This window comes from Theropithecus gelada, chromosome 4 (genome assembly GCF_003255815.1).
Source record: "Theropithecus gelada isolate Dixy chromosome 4, Tgel_1.0, whole genome shotgun sequence".
Classification (NCBI taxonomy): Eukaryota; Metazoa; Chordata; class Mammalia; order Primates; family Cercopithecidae; genus Theropithecus; species Theropithecus gelada.
The window spans coordinates 6,710,375-6,716,894 of record NC_037671.1 but is presented as its reverse complement, the minus strand read 5'-3'; positions in this window follow the sequence as shown (position 1 = coordinate 6,716,894).

Sequence of the window (6,520 nt, the reverse complement as noted above, 5' to 3'; positions counted from 1 at the left end):
GGATCTCAGCTCACTGCAAGCTCCGCCTCCCGGGTTCACGCCATTCTCCTGCCTCAGCCTCCCGAGTAGCTGGGACTACAGGCGCCGCCACCTCGCCCGGCTAGTTTTTTGTATTTTTTAGTAGAGACGGGGTTTCACCGTGTTCGCCAGGATGGTCTCGATCTCCTGATCTCGTGATCCGCCCCTCTCGGCCTCCCAAAGTGCTGGGATTACAGGCTTGAGCCACCGCGCCCGGCCAACATGACTCTTAAGATTTTAAATTACTGAAAAGAATTTCAAAATTGTGACACAGATAGCTTCCCTAATTTCTTCCCCCAATAATTCCAGGTCTCAAGTAGCCACGTGGCACCCAGGAGGACTGTGAAGGTCAGGGTTGGTCTGGATCCATCAGGACAGAAGACAGAGCTGTGAGGACTATACCTGGAGGACCCAGCCCCTCCCAAAATAGCCAGGAGGCAAAACAGGGAAAGCAGAGGAAGAAGGAGCCATATTGGGCTCGATTCTGGCTTGTAGCTGCTGGTCGAGACCTCTTCATGGCTACCTACCCAGACACCTGAATCCAGAGACTCTGAACCAAAGACATAAGCTCACAGTCTAATCAATCAAGTATCTAGATATATTTAACTGCTAATTTTGAAACCATTTTTATTTTACCAACAATTTAAAAACTAGCTTTATTTGCCAAATATCGCATACACGTAACAGATACAGACATGCTAACACATAGAAGCAGATTTTATAGCTCTCATAAGGGATTTTCATTTGCTAACTTTTAAATACTTTTTCTTTTCCCCATTCGGTCTATTAGTCTTCCAATTACGGTTTCATTGCTCTAAGCAATTGTTAAGGGCTAACTCTTAGATGTAACAAAAAAATTTATATCTCATAAGCACAGAGCTAAGACTTTAGGCCTAAATATTGTATCATCATTTGCTCAAACCAAGGGGAAAAAAACCTGCTCAAATAAAAGTTCACTTAAGACAAGATGGCCAGAAAAGCACCTTAAACAAAGGTATTACTTATTATGTAAATTTAAAAGAATGGTAAGAGTTTCAAGATAGCCAATTAAATTCTAGAAAGGTGTATTTTAATTCAATAGGGTATTCTTTTTAATTTAGCTACTGTTTCTTAGCTAAAATTACTGAATTCAGGGTAATGGGTGGAGTCCATTGAGAAATAGGGCCCTCCAAAAAATTGTATGCCTGGACGTAGCATGGGTAGATCTGAAAAAGAAGCAAGGCTGTTTTACCTGAGGGCTTACCTTACAAACACCTTAGCTAGGATAAATTTCTTTCCACTTTTGGGGTGGGTTAGTAGCTAAGCCAAAAGGTTAGCAGATCTAATTTTTTTAATCAATCACTCAAGCTTTTTATTTGCCTTTTGTAAAGCCTCTAAATAAAAATATTGAAATCTTTCTTGAAGCTTCGGCTGCAATGTTGTTCATTTGGAACATCCCAGTGTAAGTTATCTTGAGTGAGATTTTGCCATTTCTGTAAGACTTTGCTGTTTCTGGGGCCTAATTCTTATTCATTTATAAACCAGAAGGAAATTGGTTTTTCAGAAATTAAGGTTCCCTTGAATACTGATTTTGGCTCCAGATTCTCTTGATCAACTTAGCCAGTAATTTTTTCCCCTACCTAAGTGCATGAGAAAAGTGAAACAAAGGGCCGGGTGCAGTGGCTCACGCCTGTAATTTTAGCACTAGAATCGCTTAGCCAGCATTTCCTTGGAATCAACATATGTACTGTCAATAACGTGTTACATACATTACCACAACTCTTCTGCTTTTCCTAGAAGCTGTATTAGGGAGCATGTTTGGGGAGTTAGACGTGTTGCCCATCTGAGGCTTTCTTTCTTTTAATGGTAGCATGTACCTGGAACATCGTACTTTGCCATTTTTATGTCTTAATGTGCATGTCCAGGAAGTTGCTTCTCCTTGGGGTCTGCATTCAATTAACAGTTTTATGTCAACAGGTGTGAACCATCAGGAAATGACCTCTCCCTGGCGCTGCCCAATTATTGTTTTTAAAGAGGCAATGCAATGATTGTCGAACCATCAAGCAGCATTCCTAGTGGGTGGTGGGGGAGAGCCCTCTCCTTTCCTGCTCATTCCTGTCTATCTACTTATAACAATAGTGGACACACCTTCTAGCTGTGTCTCCACATAGTGGAAGGGCAAATGAGCTTACTTGGGTCTATTTTGTAAGAGCACTAATCCCATTGATGAAGGCTTTGCCCTCATAATCTAATCACCTCTCAAAAGAAAGGGATTGGCCAGGTGTGGTGGATCACACCTGCAATCTTAGCACCTTGGGAGGCTGAGATAGGCAGATTGCCTGGGGTCAGGAGTTCAAGACCACCCTGGGCAACATGGTGAAACCCGTCTCTACTAATACATACAAAAATTAGCCAGGCCTGGTGGTGTGCACCTGTAGTCCCAGCTACTCTGGAGGCTGAAGCAAGAGAATTGCTTGAACCCAGGAGGTGGAGGTTGCAGTGAGCCAAGATTGCACCACTGCACTCCAGCTTGGTTGACAGAGCAAGACTCTGTCTCCAAAAAAAAAAAAAAGGAGAGAGGGGGAAAGAAGGGGATTATCCTCTGTATATAATCATGTTAGGAGTTAGGATTTCAACATTAGAACTGGGGGGGGGGGGACACAGACATTCAGACCATAGCAAACACCAAACACTAACTAGGCAAAAAGATCAGACGCCCAGTGGCACCAGGGTCACACTGACATGTAGAAGCTCACCCACATCTGAAATTCTGAACTCCTCTACCCCTGGGGTGGGCTGAGGGATCATCTTAAGTGACCCAGACAGATGAATCTCACTTTCTGGATTTATTTATAGACCCCCTGTGCTGAGCCATACTCCCTTCCCTCTGTGGCCACACACCAACCTGAACAGTATCTCAAAACAGCTTGAGGTATGGTGTGTGCTCTCCAGGATGACTCCTGTCTTTGAAATGGTCCCTAATGCCACCATAACCGCCCAGCCAGCTAAAGCTGAATATATTGACAGTCTCGGCTCAGAACAAATTGCAGTTTAGCTTTTCCTACCTGAGTGTACAGGCACTAAGTCTAGCTTTGCTTTTAAAGTTAATTGTTCTCTCCTTTATCTGTCGGATATGGCCCTAATCTATATTAACACATTACATTTGCTTAAAGGTAATTTTTATCCATTAAAAATAACTAGAGAACATTCTTTTTTTTTTTTTTTTTTTTTTGAGACGGAGTCTCGCTCTGTCGCCCAGGCTGGAGTGCAGTGGCCGGATCTCAGCTCACTGCAAGCTCCATCTCCCGGGTTTACGCCATTCTCCTGCCTCAGCCTCCCAAGTAGCTGGGACCACAGGCGCCCGCCACCTCTCCCGGCTAGTGTTTTGTATTTTTTTAGTAGAGACGGGGTTTCACTGTGTTAGCCAGGATGGTCTTGATCTCCTGACCTCGTGATCCGCCCATCTCGGCCTCCCAAAGTGCTGGGATTACAGGCTTGAGCCACCACGCCCGGCCAGAGAACATTCTTTTCTTTGAGATAATCAGCACTCCTCCATGACTACTTTACTAGTCAATTTTACATGTTCGCTGTTTGAAGAGTGCCTCAATCACTGCCAGACTTCTTTTTCCCCTCAATTAACTCCAAACATCCAAGATTGAACTCATCATCATTGCTTTGAGAAGGCAACCCCCTATCCCTGCCCCCGATGCAAACCCCATTTCCAGGAGTTCCATGACTCTGCTGTCTGCCAGGCTAGAAGACCTCTGATTCTTCTTACTCTCTGTGTTCACTAAGAAGTATCATTTTGTTTTTCAATTTCCTCTAGGATTTTTTTCTAGTTGGAAAAAATCTAGAAAAATTTTTCTAGTTGGAAAAATCTAGATGGAATTTTCAAATTCCATCTAGGATTCAATCTTGTCTATTTTTGTGGTTACCACCAGTCCAGAGCTTCATTCCTTCACACATGTATCCGTTATGATTGTACCTCCTGATTATTTCCACAAGCTTAACAGTTGTCTTCTCATCCAGCAAATACTAATTGTCACTGTGTGCTAAGCCTTTCCTGTCCAAATCCATCCTACACACTATTCCCAGACTAATTTTCTTTTTTTTTTTTTTTTTTGAGACGGAGTCTCGCTCTGGTGCCCAGGCTGGAGTGCAGTGGCTGGATCTCAGCTCACTGCAAGCTCCGCCTCCCGGGTTCACGCCATTCTCCTGCCTCAGCCTCCCGAGTAGCTGGGACTACAGGCGCCCGCCACCTCGCCCGGCTAGTTTATTTTTGTATTTTTTAGTAGAGACGGGGTTTCACCGTGTTAGCCAGGATGGTCTCGATCTCCCGACCTCGTGATCCGCCCGTCTCGGCCTCCCAAAGTGCTGGGATTACAGGCTTGAGCCACCGCGCCCGGCCGACTAATTTTCTTAACATGTGCACTTATCACTGTGCCAAGATGGTCAGTTGTTCCCAGTCTGCTTTCTTTCCTTCAGACATAGAAAGATAATTTCTAGTTGGGCATTCAGTTAAAAATTTCCTCCCGTCTATTTTTCTCACATGTGCCACTTCTGGGACGCTATGATTGGAGGTTGACCTCTGTATTGGGCCATTCATTTTCTTATTCTTCATCTCCTATTTTCTATCTCTTTATCTTTTGGCTCTACTTTCTGGGAAATTCTCTCATGATTATCTTATAACTCTAATACTGAGACTTTCTTCTTCTCACTTTGTTTCCTGTGTGTGTGTGACTTTCATGTTGGCTGTTCGCACATCTGGTGCTCCAGGCTGTCTTCCTCTGTAGGAGTGGAGCCTGTGAAGCTGATTGACAATTCTGTGTGCATGGGAAGTTTGTCAACTATGGTCTTCACTGCAGGCTCGCCTAATAGAGTCATTTCATTGGAGAATTTCCAAAGTCAGTATTTGTAGGTCTTTTGCCTTGAGCTGGTCATCTTCCCCAGGGAAGAATCTTCCAGACTTCAACCTGGAGATAATAGGCCGGGCTCTCAGTTCTCTGGGAAGTTGTTGAAGATCTAGACATCAATTAGAGAAATTTCCCATCGTTTCTCTTGTTTTCCATCTAGTATCTTCAAACTCAACTGTGCTTGCGCAACACTGTTTTATTATCTCCACACTTCTGCCAAAGTAGGAGAGGCCATCTGAGCAGGGTCAACAGACTTAGCAAATCAAAATGCAGGTACTCACTTACATTTAAGTGTCAGATAACAAGTAATTGTTTAATGTAAGTATGCCTCATGCAATATTTGGGACACACTTACACTCAAAAAGTTATTCATTCCTTATCTGAAATTCAAATTTAACTGAGTATCCCATATTATCTGGCAACCCTACATCTGGGTGTCATACTGCTACTCAAATAGACTTTGTGCCAATCTTCCTGTTTTGGACCCCATTTTTACCCCTACAAGAGATGCCTGGATCTGCCAGTATCTGATCCTTCAGGCAATGAGAATCAAGCTGTTTTCCAGCTTATCTTGGAGCTGACTTGGGAATAGCTTTCTTGGGTCTGCCAAGTCAGTTACCACTTGCCCATCTGCTTTCCAGCTTCCAAAATTGGGTGGCTGTTGGTTTTTCTCTTATAAATCTATAAAGCTTTATATGCTTAAGTCTTTGTTTTGTTTGTTTTGCTTTAGTATTGATTTTCGTTTCTTTTGCTCATAGCAATATTTTTGGTTTTTAAGCGTCTTAATTGAGGTGTTACATTTTAAGCCGTACAATTTGTTCTTTTTGGCAAATGTACATGGTGGAGTAGCCACCACCATAATCAACACATAGACTATTTCCACTACCTTGGGAAATTTCCTTCTGCTGCTTTGCCCTCATTCTCTTCCTCCACTCCCTGGCCTCTGGCAATCACTGATCTACTTTATGTTCTTTTAGTTTTGATTTTTGTACAATTTCATAAAATGAGATCATGGCATATGTAATCTTTTAGGTCTGGCTGCCGTCACTTAGCATAATGCTTCTGAGAGTCATGACGCATCATGCATTGCTGCAGGTATCAGCAGTTTTCTCCTTTTACTGCTGAGTAGTATTCCATTGTATGAATATATACAATTTGTTTTTCCATTTGCCAGTTGAAGAACACTCATTTCAGTGTTTTAGCTATTTGAATAAAGCTGCTATGAACATTGATACACAAGTCATTGTGTGGTTACATGTGTTCATTTCTCTCATGTAAATTCCTAGGAGTGTTTCTGAGTCACATAATAGATTTATGTTTAGTTTTGTAAGACACTGCAAACTGTTTTGCAGAGTGGCTGTACCATTTACCATTTTAAACTCCCGCCAGCATGGGTGAGGCTTCCAGGCGTTCCACAGCCTCGAAAATACTTGGTGTTTTCAGTCGAATTAATTTTAGCCACTTTATTGAGCATGTAGTCCTATCTTGTTGTAGTTTTCATTTGCATTTCCCTATTGATTTTGAGTATCTTATTTGTCATTCATATATTGTCTTTGGTAACGTATCCGTTCAAATCTTTTGCCAAATTTAAAAAATCAGGTTATTTATCT